This window comes from Rutidosis leptorrhynchoides, chromosome 11 (assembly GCF_046630445.1).
Source record: "Rutidosis leptorrhynchoides isolate AG116_Rl617_1_P2 chromosome 11, CSIRO_AGI_Rlap_v1, whole genome shotgun sequence".
Taxonomy (NCBI): Eukaryota; Viridiplantae; Streptophyta; class Magnoliopsida; order Asterales; family Asteraceae; genus Rutidosis; species Rutidosis leptorrhynchoides.
In genome coordinates this window covers 388,335,914-388,350,977 of record NC_092343.1, presented here as the reverse complement: position 1 = coordinate 388,350,977, position 15,064 = coordinate 388,335,914, and positions in this window count along the sequence as shown.

The following is a 15,064-nucleotide window of genomic DNA, read 5'->3' as shown; positions in this document are numbered from 1 at the left end:
GTTGTGGTGGTTTGTTTTGAAAATTAGGTCTTTGCTGATTGTAATTATTATTGGATAATTTTTGATTGCTAGGACCTTGTTGGTTGTTGTATGGAATATTTCTGTTATAATTCTGGTTTTGATTGTAAATCGGTCTTGGCGGTTGATAATTATTTCCAGGCCTTTGGTTTATGTATGAAATATTCTCTCTTTGTTCCATTATTAATTCAATACTGAGACAATCTTTTGTCAAATGTGGTCCTCCACACTGCTCACAACTAATTCGTATTGAGTGAATATCTTTAGTCATCTTTTCCATTCGTCTCTCGACAGCATCTATCTTTGCGGAAATGGAATCTAAGTCATGGCTAGAATCGGCTCTAGTTGCTTTAGATGATCTAACGATATCTTTTTCTTGGTGCCACTCATGTGAGTGGGAAGCAGTGTTATCAATAATTTTGTAAGCATCAGTTTCGGTTTTCTTCATAATAGAACCACCAGCTGCTATATCTATGTCTTTCCTTGTAGTGATGTCGCATCCTTGGTAGAATATTTGTACTATTTGACAGGTGCCTAAACCATGTTGCGGACATCCTCTTAATAACTTTCCAAATCTAGTCCACGCCTCATATAGAGTTTCATTCGGCTTCTGTGTGAACGTAACAATTTCTGCTTGAAGTCTTACGGCTTTAGATGCCGGAAAGAATTGTTTAAGAAATTTTTCAACTAATACGTCCCATGTATCAATCGCCCCTTCAGGTAACGATTCCAACCAATCTTTGGCTTCTCCCTTTAAAGTCCAGGGAAATAACATGAGATATATCTGTTCATCCTCTACTTCTCGGATTTTAAATAGTGTGCAGATCCTATTAAAGGTACGTAGATGTTCATTTGGATCTTCCTTCAGCGCACCACTAAATTGGCATTGATTAGTCACCATGTGTAGAATTTGTCCTTTGATTTCATAATCTGGCGCATTAATGTCTGGATGAGTAATTGCGTGACCTTGGCCAGTGCGTTTAGCTCTCATTCGGTCTTCCATACTTAAAGGTTCCAGATTCTCCATAATTGAATTTGTTGAATCGGAATCACTAGAGGATTCTGATTTAATGGTTCGTTCCTCAACAATCTCTGTTTGAATGATTGGTGGTTCCGGAGGAAAATTTAATGGTTCAGGATCTATGAATCGTCCCTGAATATTCTCCGGATTCTCAATTGTGAGGTCGGGTTCAAAAAATGGATTATCGGAAATTTGAACTGGAGTACTTGGTCGACTGGATGACGATTCTAAAGAAAAATCAACGGCGGTAATATTTGCTAAATGTCTTGATCTAGTTACAGGTGGTGAACGTACAAAAGGTGGTGAACGTCTTGCTCGGTGCATTCACTGAATATCCTATTAGTTTTTAAAAGGAAAGAAAAATTATAATAAGTTATCCAATCAATAGACTTTTCTGATTTTGCCCACGTTTCGAATAGCCAAAAGATGCAGCAGAGGGGCAGGATTCATTTGGTCTCAATATAATTGAGGACTGTTTGGCTCCAATAACCCGGTCCACGTACAAATCCAACTATTACTACGAACCAGAAAATTTTGATGTCTATCAATTTAACCACTTAAAATAAATTTTCGTAATTTTAAGAAATTTAGATAAGAAGTAGAATAAAAATCTATGTCCTAAAACTAGAATAGCGAGAAATAAGAAAGAAAAAGAGCGTGTCGAAAAAGAAAAATGGTTGAAAAATAAAAGGTGACGGAAAAATAAAAGAAACTTGTAACACTTAAAAACACTTGACTAACCTAACCTTATTACTACAACTAACTTAAAATTATAATCGCAAATTGAGATTACTAATTGGAATGATAATTGATACATAGGTAAAAGTCGTCTAAAAATATTAAAGCTTACAGGAAAAACTAAATCCCAAATGGAAATAACTTAAAAAGAAACTAAAACTTAAAAAGGCGTCGCAAAATTCTAAAGTACCTAAATCTTAGTCTAAAGAAAAAGCACTTAAGGGATTTTACGGCAAAGCCTAAAAATCTAGAAGTAAAAATAACTATGACAAAAACTATGAGTTAAAAATAAATACGAGCGAAAAATACAAATATTACGCTAAAACAATTAAAAAGGGACAAAATATAAAAATATACAAAAAGTTGTAAAAATTACAATTTTTATAAAAATATTATTTTTATATTATTTATTTATTAAAACTATTAATTTTATATTTTATTTAAACTAATTTAACTAAATAAAACAAATAAATAAAAACTAAACTAAACAATATAATATAAATAAACTAATTAGGGTTTAAAATTAATTAAAATTAATAAAACCCGTAATTAATGCGAATTAGGGTTCCTGTGTACCCGTGTCAGGTCTGCTCCGCGATTCGCGGTATTCGATGCTTCAAACTCCGCGAGTCGCGGGGTTTCAAAATTCAACTCAGGTACAGTTTTGAAATTCGACGCGTTTTTCTTTTTTATTTTTTTATTTTATATTTTCTGTTTTATATTTTCTGTTTTAAAATTTAAAATATTTATATAATAAAAACTTATATTTTAAAAACTAGAATAAAAATAGAACTACTTTATAATTTTATAAATAAAAATCTTAAAACTAGATTTATATATATATATATATTTTTTTCGGTTTTTTTTTATGTTTTAAATAAAAACAAAATACCTAAATAAAACTTATATAAAAATAAAGAAACTTTATAAAACTTAAATATTTAACAAAATCTTAAAAATACTTATATTTTTGTTTTTTCTTTTTATATTTTCGAATATTTAAAACGTATTTTTATAAAAACGAATTTTAATAAAAGTAAACTAAAAATCTTTTTTTTTATATTAGCGTTGCGCTTCCGGCTTTTAAGCGATTCCCCGGCAGCGGCGCCAAAAATAACTTGATGTTATGCGAGGGGTATATAAAATAGCTTTAATTTTTAGCAGGAAATACTATTAAATACGATACAATTTTACACAAGATATTTATTTATTTAGAGAATGGATATACTTAAACCTTGCTACAACACTTATAGGCAGTGTACCTAATCGTACAGTAGTGTAGTTTTTAGTAAGTCCGGTTCGTTCCACAGGGAATCTTTTTAAACAAAGCTTAACGCTATATTAGTTTACTTTTATAAAAATACAAATATATATATAAGTAATATTATTATTATAAAGGGGGTTTTTACCGTTTAATGACCGGTTTGTCGATTTTAAACTTTAGTCGCAGTTAAAACCAAATGTAAAATAATAAATAAATACAAGACTTAATTTAAAGCGTAAAGTAAATAACGATAAAGAAATTGCGATAAATAAAAGTGCGATAAAATAAACTTGCGATAATTAAAAAGTACGATAATTAAAAGTGCAATTAAATACAATAACAATAAAAATGCGATAATTAGAAGTGCAATTAAATATAAAATAAAGGAAATTAAATATGAAATAAAAGAATTATGCTTATTTAAACTTCCGTAACCATGATGTTTGACGTGTTAATTTTAGTATTATGCCCATGGGTTAATTGTCCTTTGTCCTGGATTATTTAATATGTCCGTCTGGTTTTTGTCCATAACAGTCCATCAGTCATAAATATAAAGTACGAGTGTCCTCGTCAAATTATCCTTATACCCGAAGTTAAATATTCCAACTAATTGGGGACTTAAACTGTAACAAGATTTTAATACTTTGTTTAATAATTACACCAGGATGTCGACTGAGTGTAACCCAAGGTTTTAATATTTTGTTATCAATTATACCAAGTGTCCTTGTACATATTTTCACCCCTGTTTTAATTATTCTAGTGGCTATTAATCCATTCCCGTGTCCGGTTAAATGAACGATTATTCGTACATATAAATACCCCGCCCATCGTGTCCGATCGAGTGTATATGGTAATTTATAGGGACGCCCAATTGTAAATCTTTATATTAACATTAACAAACTATCATTTAGTTAAACAAATATAAAGCCCATTAATAGCCCATAGTCTAATTTCCACAAGTGTCGTTCTTTTGTCCAAACCCCAATTATGGTACAAAGCCCAATTACCCAATTTTAGTAATTAGCCCAACATCATGATTACTTCGTTTTAAATAAGCATAATAATAACTTAGCTACGAGACATTAAATTAAAAAGGTTGAACATAACTTACAATGATTAAAAATAGCGTAGCGTTACACGGACAGAATTTCGACTTACACCCTTACAACATTTGCTAACATACCCTTATTATTAGGATTAAAATTAAAATTAAAATTAAAATGTAAATTATAAATATAAATATTACATTTAGATAGATGGATGGATATATATGTTATATTTTTACGATCAGAATGCACGAGCTTTATAGGCAGTTTCTAAATTTGGGGCTCCGCGACTCGCGTAATTTTTGCACTGCAAACTCCGCAACTTGCGGAGTTTGCTTTTACAGCTCACACAAGTTTGGAGCCTTTCTTGCCGACGGTTTATAATATATTATATAATATATAAATAATTATAAGAATTATTTAAATATTATATTATATTTATGTGCATAGTTGACTTGTAATTTTTAGTCCGTTGCGTCGAGCGTTGAGAGTTGACTCATGTCCCGGTTCCGGATTTTCGAACGTCCTTGCGTACAATTTTATATTTTGTACTTTGTGTTTTGAATCTTGTACTCTTGTAATTTCGAGACGTTTCTTATCAATAATTGGAACCTCTTTGATTGTATTTTGTACTTTTGAGCTTTTTGGTCGTTTGCGTCTTCAATTCGTCGAATCTGTCTTTTGTCTTCACCTTTTAATATTTAAACGAATATCACTTTTAAATAGAACAATTGCAACTAAAAGCTTGTCTTTCTTGGGGAATAATGCTATGAAATATATGTTCGTTTTTAGCATTATCAATGACACCGATGAATTTGAAAATATTCTCGAAGCCATCCGTAAATCGACAATTGTTTTCATACCGCGCTTAAAGGAACGGATCAAGGCTATCGAAGATGAATATAACCTTTATCTGCCGAGAGAAGATGATAATGTTGAAATCTTAGAAGGGCGCATTCAAGACTTTATCAATACTCTTCATGATCATATCTACCATGAAGAAAGGCGACACAATTCAGTAGTTCGCACTATTCTCGAGACAAGATTTTGTGTTTCAACTCATCGCTTAAAGTACGGTAGAAATCGAGCATCAACATTCGGTCATCACCAACATACTCCGGACAAAAAAGAGTTTTTGACAAGAAAGTAGACTTGAGAGTAACCAAGTCCATCGAACCTTCTCGCAAATCGCGCAACTCGTCCCGAATTTGGTTAAGTTTCGGTTTGAGTTCGATATTCATCGAAGAACTCCTTTTTAAACTCTTCCCACGTCAAGCTCATGCATTGCTCTTCACCATACAATTGGATTTTATCATCCCACCACAACTTAGCTTCTTCACGCAACATACTAGTACCATATCTCGTCTTCTTCTCGGGAGGGCATTCGACGGTACGGAAGGCCCCCTCGATATCGGAGATCCAACATGTGCTCTTCACCGGGTCCCTTACCCCATTGAACATAAGAGGTTGAGCATCTTTAAAATTCTTGTAATGGAAGTCCCGCCTTCCATTCCCACCATTACCATCACCCCCTTCGCCACGAGGATAAACGTTTCTAACTTCAAATGCCTCTTCGATCGCGGCATTCATTCGTTCATTGATTAACTCGGTTATTTACTCATCAACCGATTCTTGGAAGACTTTTCTAACATCTTCAAGAAACTTAGTCTTTTGACTCTTGAAGATGGCCTCAACCTTGACCGTGAAATCGGAGTCTTCACTCGTACCCCCATTTTCGTTATCGGGTCCATTTCTTGTCTTTATTCTATAAAACGGAAGAGGTTAAACAACAGACAAAAAGAATCGACACACATATATATATATATACATAAGTACACCTCACCGCCCCATCTTGCTCAACAATCATCGTACATTGCTTGTTTGACACGATTTGCACCCGTAACAATGGTAGCTAGTCATTATTACGCGAGCACGTCGCATCAACTTACTAGTACAACGCCTATCTCGCTTGATGATTGCAAATACAGCACAAAACAAGTAGCGTAAGGTTAGTTCACATAAACCTATGCTCTAACCAATCCCGGTCCGACCCGTCTCCTACAAGTCCCGCATACAACGCATACACAATAAAGTCTAAGTCTAGGCACCTATCTCAAGTCGCCTAAATCCCTTAGAGCATGCTCTGATACCACTTGAAACAACCCAACTCGTAATCAACACGATAACTTTTTTTAAATAAACCATTAGCGCCTAATTAAATGGTTACATACAACCCATTTAAACAATATCACAAGTTTAATGTTTACAAACGGCACAAAGGCCCTTAACAAATGTAATACAAGTTCGACCCGTTAAAAATGATAGTTTTAATCCAAACGACACTTGAACATGGTTTGGGGCTAAACTACCCAAAACACTAGGTCGACTTTCAAAAAGCTTCAACAAGCATCATCAAGAGAAATCTAATGCCCAACGACCCCTTTCCCTTTCTCCGCACCTGCATCTAAAAAGATAAACAATGAGAGGGGTAAGCTAACACTTCGTGAGTGCAATAAGTATACACATACATATATAACCTACTTATTTGCAATCACCTACACATTTACCGCATACATGCTAGCAATATAATTAGTATACCATCACAAAGTATAACGCTAAATCCCCGATAACACAAGCTAGCACAACAATAGTATATAACACGGACACTATAATATGCAACACTACATCATACAACCATGGTTAACCAAAATCCAAAGGGAATGATTCTCGCGAATGAACCGTTAGCCACACAGACACCACTCGTATTCATCACTAGTCCCTTGAGCGGTATCGACGCCCGAACTTAAAACCCACCCGTCACGTGAAATGTGGTATCGCATACCCGAACTTAAAACCCACACTTCACCCCGCACACACACGATGATATGGTATCGAACGACCGAACTTTAAACCCATATCACATGTCAACATGATGTGGTATCGCATACCCGAACTTAAAACCCACATCGCATTTCGCACAAGTAAATACATTACATACACACATGTATAATTATTCCACTCACCTTATCGCCTTTGGTGAACTTGGGATCAAGCTCGAAACCTTCAATGTAATGCACCTATCATATTATGCATTTAATTAACATACAACTCTAGTGGACTAACCACCAACACTTTACTCTTAGGCATTTAATGACCCAAAATGTATTAAATGACCTATTCACACCGAACCGCCCATTTTTGGCCAAGACTCATCATGAACCACTAAAAGTTAGTGATTAAAGTCTACAAATACCAACTAACACAATTTATGGGTTTTTGATACCCATCTTACCCAACTAGGTCAACAATCACCCATTTGACCCATTTTAATACTTAGACTCACAAATTTTAGTCAAACTTAACCCATTAACAAGGTTTCATCATTTTACAAGTGTTTTAGTGACTAACAACACACTTAACACTTATAAATTCCAATTTACATGAACAAACCCTAGATTAACACCATTTGGGTTTCCTTACATCAAATTAACCCAATTTCACCCATTAAATCCCCAAATGGGTCTTACAAGTCTCAAATGACCAAACCCTAGCCATAAATTAACTAGAACTCAAAACACGGAGTTAAGACTTATCAACACTATCCACTCGTAGCTAAGAACGAGGAGAACAATTTTATTTCTTGCTCCAAAGATCGAATCTCAAATATTCACTCTCAAATCTCACTTTGAATTCAAATGGGTTTTGTGTTTTGAGAGGAAATAGAGAAATAAAATGGAAAAGAAATGAATAAAAATGGATAAGTGGCTGAGATTTAGAGTCCCAATCAGATCCACACGCGAAAAGACGAAAATACCCATGAACCACACATTGTAAAACTGAATTCGGAGTCAGGCTGCCAGAAATGTCGCGACGCGACCTCACAATGCCGCGGTGCGGTAATACACTAATTTTTCGAGCTGTTTTAACCGACTCCTGATTATGATTTGTGTTATTTATCGCGGCGCGCCCAGGAACCCCGCAGCGCGGCAATAGCCTGCAACTGGCCCATTTCGACAACGTAACTTAACTATTGATTTATACGACTTGTACACTTCCTTCACGCTTCCTATATACATCTAAACTTCATCTTTAAGCCTCACTTGACTTAATACCCCTCCTAAACAATGTGTATACTCGTACACATATACATTCTCATGCGTAATATATATATATATATATATATATATATATATATATATATATATATATATATATATCGTGTACATCAAATTAACACTTTAAAACATTTAATCGCATAAATATAAATGTACCAACGATTAAATATAGACCTTAAGACATGTATGAAGAAAACGGGATGTTACACATATTTATGCGTTTTCATTTAAATTGTTTAGAACACCGCTAAATTTTAACTACTCGGACCCTATATATTTTACGAATTTGTAGTTTTTTGAAGGTAAACTACCACTAAAAGAGCATTCGAACATATAATTAGTACCGGAAAAAATTTGGGATACCATTAAGTTATAATCCTGGAATCGTTACTGAAAAAAGTAATTGATATCTTTGGAATGTCTTTTGCTTATAGGACAAGTTTACTTGTTGAGCAAGGAAACTAGTTAGAACACCTAAAGGTTTTGTGTTTAATATTTCTCTTATATGTATTGTAACTCTCCCCTTATTGTAACGGTGTGCACCATAATAAAGAAAAATCACTTGTTTGTGCACGTGAATTAAACCCTTCATTACGTTTGGAGTTGGGATATAATCACATCAAATCCTTATATCGATTACGTTTATGTTTAACATTTATATTTGTGATTATCTGTTTTTGTTGTGGGTTTGTGATTGTGATCAATCACATCCCTTGTTTGGGGTTCACAAAATCCCTATTAGAGCTTCAAGGTTTGAAGATCTAGATTGGTTGATTATTTGGTTATCATCGGTTGAATGAATGACACGTTTAGGATTTGTGCAACATATATCGAGATCACAGGACTTAGTTGATCCCGGTGGTAACGGAGTCAATGGTCAGATCGATGGGTTTTTGTTGCATAGAGGTTTTTCGGGAGATCTGGGTGTCGTATATGTAGTGACCCGAATTTTTCCTTGATTATATATTACATGAGATTAATCTTTACATGAATAAATGTTTTCAACATGTTAAGCAATCAAACTTGTTAAGACTTGGTTAATTGAAATGGAAATTATGTAAACGTTTGACCACCCAGTTTAAACGATGATTCACGAACGTTATGACTTTGATATGACATGATTAAATATATATGGTTATATATATATATATATATATATATATATATATATATATATATATATATATATATATATATATATATATGATTAATATGATATAATGATAATCAAGTATCTCATTATGTATATTAACAATAAACTATATACATAGAATGAGTCTACTAACTTAAAGATTTCGAAACGAGTTATATATGTAACGATTATCGTTGTAACGACGTTTTAATATATATATATATATATATATATATATATATATATATATATATATATATATATATATATATATATATATATATATATATATATATATATATATATATATATATATATATATATATATATATATATATATATCATATTAAGATATATTCATACATCATGTTATCATGATAATGTAATAATTTAACATCTCATTAGATATATTAAACAATGGGTTAACTACATTAAATGAGATCGTTAACTTATAACCTTTCAAAACAAATCTTACATGTAACGACTAACGATGACTTAACGACTCAGTTAAAATGTATATACATGTAGTATGTTAAGATGTATTTTTACACTTTTGAAAGACTTTAAGACACATATCAAAGTACTTCCATTTAACAAAAATACTTACAATTGCATTCTCATTCATTTTCATCAACAATTCTACCCGTATGCACCCGTATATGTACTCGTACAATACGCAGCTTTTAGATGTATTTACTATTGATTTATACCAATAAAAAATCTGCTACTTAGCAGCCTTAAATGATTAAGAGTATTGTGGGAGCCATCATTTGACAACTAGCATGAATTATTACACTAAAAATCAAACTACAACTTGCATATATACATGCTCATTCACGTTTTCAAGCACACCTACATACACTTTCATTTTTCAATTTTCTCTCATCCATTTGATCTCTCTCTAGTTCTATGATGAAGTTCTAAGTGTTCTTCATTAACTCTATCAAAACCTACATCAATCTAGCTCATAAATCCAACCTTTAATCAGCTTACAAAACAACAACTCAAGAATACATCAAGAACACTTTCAAGTTTGCTAGCTTACTTCCAACCTTGCAAATCCATTTCAAGTGATCATCCAACCTCAAGAAATCTTTGTTATTTCCATTAGGTTATCTTTCTAGTTTAAGGTAATAATCATATTCAAACTTTGAATCAATTTCTATAACTATAACTATCTTAATTCAAGTAGTAATCTTACTTGAACTTGTTTTCATGTCATGATTCTACTTCAAGAACTTTCAAGCCATCCAAGATCCTTTGAAGCTCTAGATCATTTCTTGTCATTTCCAGTAGGTTTACCTACTATACTTGAGGTAGTAATGATGTTCATAACATCATTCAATACATATATATAAAACTATCTAATTCAAAGATTATAACTTGTAATCACTAGAACATAGTTTAGTTAATTCTAAACTTGTTCGCAAACAAAGTTAATCCTTCTAACTTCACTTTTAAAATTAACTAAACACATGTTCTATATATATATATATATATATATATATATATATATATATATATATATATATATATATATATATATATGATATGCTAACTTAATGATTTAAAACCTGGAAACACGATAAACACCGTAAAACCGGACATACGCCGTCGTAGTAAAACCGGGGGTTGTTTTGGTTTGGATAATTAAAAACTATGACAAACTTTGATTTAAAAGCTATACATCTGGGAAAATGATTTTTCTTATGAACATGAAACTATATCCAAAAATCATGGTTAAACTCAAAGTGGAAGTATGTTTTTCAAAATGGTCATCAAGACGTCGTTCTTTCGACTGAAATGACTACCTCTTACAAAATGACTTGTAACTTGTATTTCCGACTATAAACCTATACTTTTTCTTTTTAGATTATTAATCTTTGGTTCAATATGAAACCATAGCAATTTGATTCACGCAAAACGGATTAAAAACGAAGAAGTTATGGATAAAACAAAATTGGTTAAAAATGGTTAATTTGACTACGGGATTAAATTACAAAAATCTATTCCAACTATAACTTAATCAACTTATATTGTATATTATGTAATCTTGAGATACCATAGACATGTATACAATGTTTTGACATATTATATCGACCCATCTATATATATATATTTCGAAACAACCATAGACACTCTATATGCAGTAATGCGGGAGTTAGCTATACAAGGTTGAGGTTGATTCCAAAATATATATATATATATACTTTGAGTTATGATTGAGTCTGAGACGTGTATACACTGGGTCGTGGATTGATTCGAGATATATATTAAATTATTCATGTACTACTAATTGTGGACTACTAACGTTGGACTGCTAACTTGACAACTTAAATCATCAACACGTAATAAAAAATGTTGTGAATATATTTCGATCATACTTTGATATATATGTATATATTTGTTATAGGTTCGTGAATCAACCTGTGGCCAAGTCTAATTCTCGACGAATTGATAATCTGTGAAAATGAGTTATAGTCCCACTTTTAAAATCTAATATTTTTGGGATGAGAATACATGCAGTTTTATAAATGATTTACGAAATAGACACAAGTAATCGAAACTACATTCTATGGTTGAATGATCGAAGCCGAATATGCCCCTTTTTGCTTGGTAGCCTAAGAATTAGTAAACCAGTCTACTAATTGACGTGAATCCTAAAGATAGATCTATTGGGCCTAACAACCCCATCCGTTGTAGCGGATGCTTTAGTACTTCGAAATTATTATCATGTCCGATGGAGTCCCGGAATGATGGGGATATTCTTATATGCATCTTGTTAATGTCGGTTACCAGGTGTTCACCATATGAATGATTTTTATCTCTATGGAAGAGATGTATGTTTATGAGAAATGAAAATATGAAATCTTGTGGTCTATTATTACGAATTGATAAATAGATAGGCTAAACCTATAACTCACCAACATTTTTATTGACGTTTAAAGAATGTTTATTCTCAGGTGATTGTTAAGAGCTTCCGCTGTTGCATGATAAATTAAGGACAAGATTTGGAGTCCATGCTTGTATTATATTGTTTAAAAACTGCATTCGAGAACTTATTTTGTTGTAACATATTAATGTTGTAAACCATTATGTAATGGTAGTGTGTAAGTGTGATATTTTTAGATTATCATTTTCTTGATAATCTAGTTTGTGTCCTTTAAACCTTGTCGATAAAATAAAGGTTATGGTTTGTTTTAAAAACGAATGCAGTCTTTGAAAAACGTCTCATATAGAGGTCAAAACCTCGCAAAGAAATCAATTAATATGAAACGTTTATAATCATTATGAACTGGAAATTTCAGTTGGTATCAGAGCGTTGGTCTTAGAGAACCAGAATTTAGCATTAGTGTGTCTTATCGAGTTTGTTAGGATGCATTAGTGAGTCTTGACTTCGACCGTGTTTTTTCGTTAAAAAATGATTGCTTAACAAATTTTGTTAGAAACTATATATTTTTAACATGTAAATATTATGTGATATATTAATCTCTTAACGTGTTTGATATTGTGTGAAGAGTTGAATTTATATTGGGAAGATTCACAAATTCCCGAAGAGGAACCTGAAGAAGAGGAACCGGAAGAAGAGGAACCGGAAGAAGAGGAACCGGAATAAGAAGAACCGGAAGAAGAAGAGGTTCCGGGGGAGGAAATATTAGAAACCACTGAAAACAGATAAATAAAAGAAAACCCTCAACCAATGGACTAAAATTAATAATGGTCAATGGTGTTTCCGCTGAGGAAGCAAAATATTGGGAAGATTACCAATTTTCTGATGAATCGGATTCCGATGAGAATTCCGATGATGTGAAAGAAATTACCTCGGCCCAATTTAATAAGGAACAAGAAAAAAATAAGGGAAAATCTATAAAAATAAAGAAACTCAATCCCGAACCCGAGGAACTCTATGTTAATATGAAATATCCCGATGGGGTATACCGTAAACACCCATATTTCTTAAGCTTTAACTATGGCCCAGGAACATCTAGGTCACCAGCTTCTTCTAGACCATTAGTGAGACAAACGGCTCGTATTAGAGGAACATCCTTTATCCCTAGAAAATTAGCAAAACGAACCAAGTCCGAAGAAGAAGAAACAAGTGAATCGGAATAAAGAGTTGAAATCATGCGATGTAATATATGTAATATAGTGTGCTTGTGCTTTTATGATATATGTAAAAATTGCTTGTAGTGTTTGTTAAGTATCTATTAAGAATCTAACCCTCGTCTATTTTACAGTATAAAAACACAAAATGGATATTAAGGATAGACGACCAAATATTTTAAAAGACCTACCGGGGGATATGATTGATGAAATCTTGTCTAAAGTCGGTCAGAATTCATTGGCACAACTATTTATGGCAAAATTATTTTGTCGAACATTTGAAAGACGTTCCAAGCATGCCTTAGTGTATAAAAGGCTTTCCTTTGAAAGATGGGGTATATCACATTGGGGAGACCGTAAGTTACGCCGTGTTTTATTTAAAGCATTAATTGTGGGGAACCCAAATGCAATTTTACGCTACGGGTTAAGAACCTATTTTGACTCCACATATCCCAAAATAGGACTTCGTGCTTTAGAAAGAGCTTCTAACATGCAACATAAAGAAGCATGTTATGCTTACGGGTTAGTGATGTTCGCTTCTCACCAAAGTGAGAAAAAGAACATCGGATTACAACTTTTAAATAAAACATTCCCACAAGTGACGGACTCAGTAATTGTGGTGAGAAACAAGGTTTTTAGGTTGTTACGGGGCTGTTGGGCATTACGTAACCTTCGTACTTTTGACGACATTACAACATGCTGTCTTGCTAACGGTCACAACGTTTATTTTCCACAAGATCAAGGATGAGAAATAGTCTTAGTAAAACCAGAATGCATGACTTGTTTCTGGACGTATGAATTACGTGTCTTTATTGCCTTTGCTGAACACCTTGCGTATTAATTAGAATTGTCTTCGCAAATGCTTTGTATCAAAGGTTTTATGTACTATATTTCATGCTATATGTAAAATAGCGGTATTGTAAGTTTGCAAAATATTGTATAAAAGTTTGAATATGAAATATTTTTGTAATTAGTTTTTCATATAGAATTGTAGTAGTTGAAATGGTATAATAGCTACTAAGTATGAACTTAACGGGTAGGTACTACCCAATTAAAAATTATAAAACGCTAATATAAAGAAAAAGCTTTTATAAATAAGTTCATATTATGCTACGAAATACTATTGACTACTCTTGATATTCTATATGATTAACTTAATTCTTTTGGCTATTTTTGAAGGAAATGTCACCAACTACTCGACACACCATGAGTATGAGCGAAGAAGAATTCCGTACCTTTCTTGCTGCAAACATAGCCGAGTGCAGGCTGCAATGCAGAATAACAACAATAACTTTGAATCCAGCAACGGAACAAACGCCAAAAGAACTCGTGTAGGATGCTCCTACAAAGAATTCACTGCCTGCAAACCTCTGAAATTCGATGGAATCGAGGGTCCAGTCGGACTAAAACGGTGTACCGAGAAGGTCGAATCGGAATTTGTCAGAAGTAAGTGTGCTGAAGAAGGCAAAGTAAAGTACACTACGCATACCTTCACAGGTGCTGTTTTAACATGGTGGAACACCTATCTCGAGCAGGTGGGACAAGATGTTGCTTACGCACTACCGTGGTCAGCATTCAAGCACTTGATGAACGAGAAGTACCGTCCCAGAAACGAGGTCAATAAGC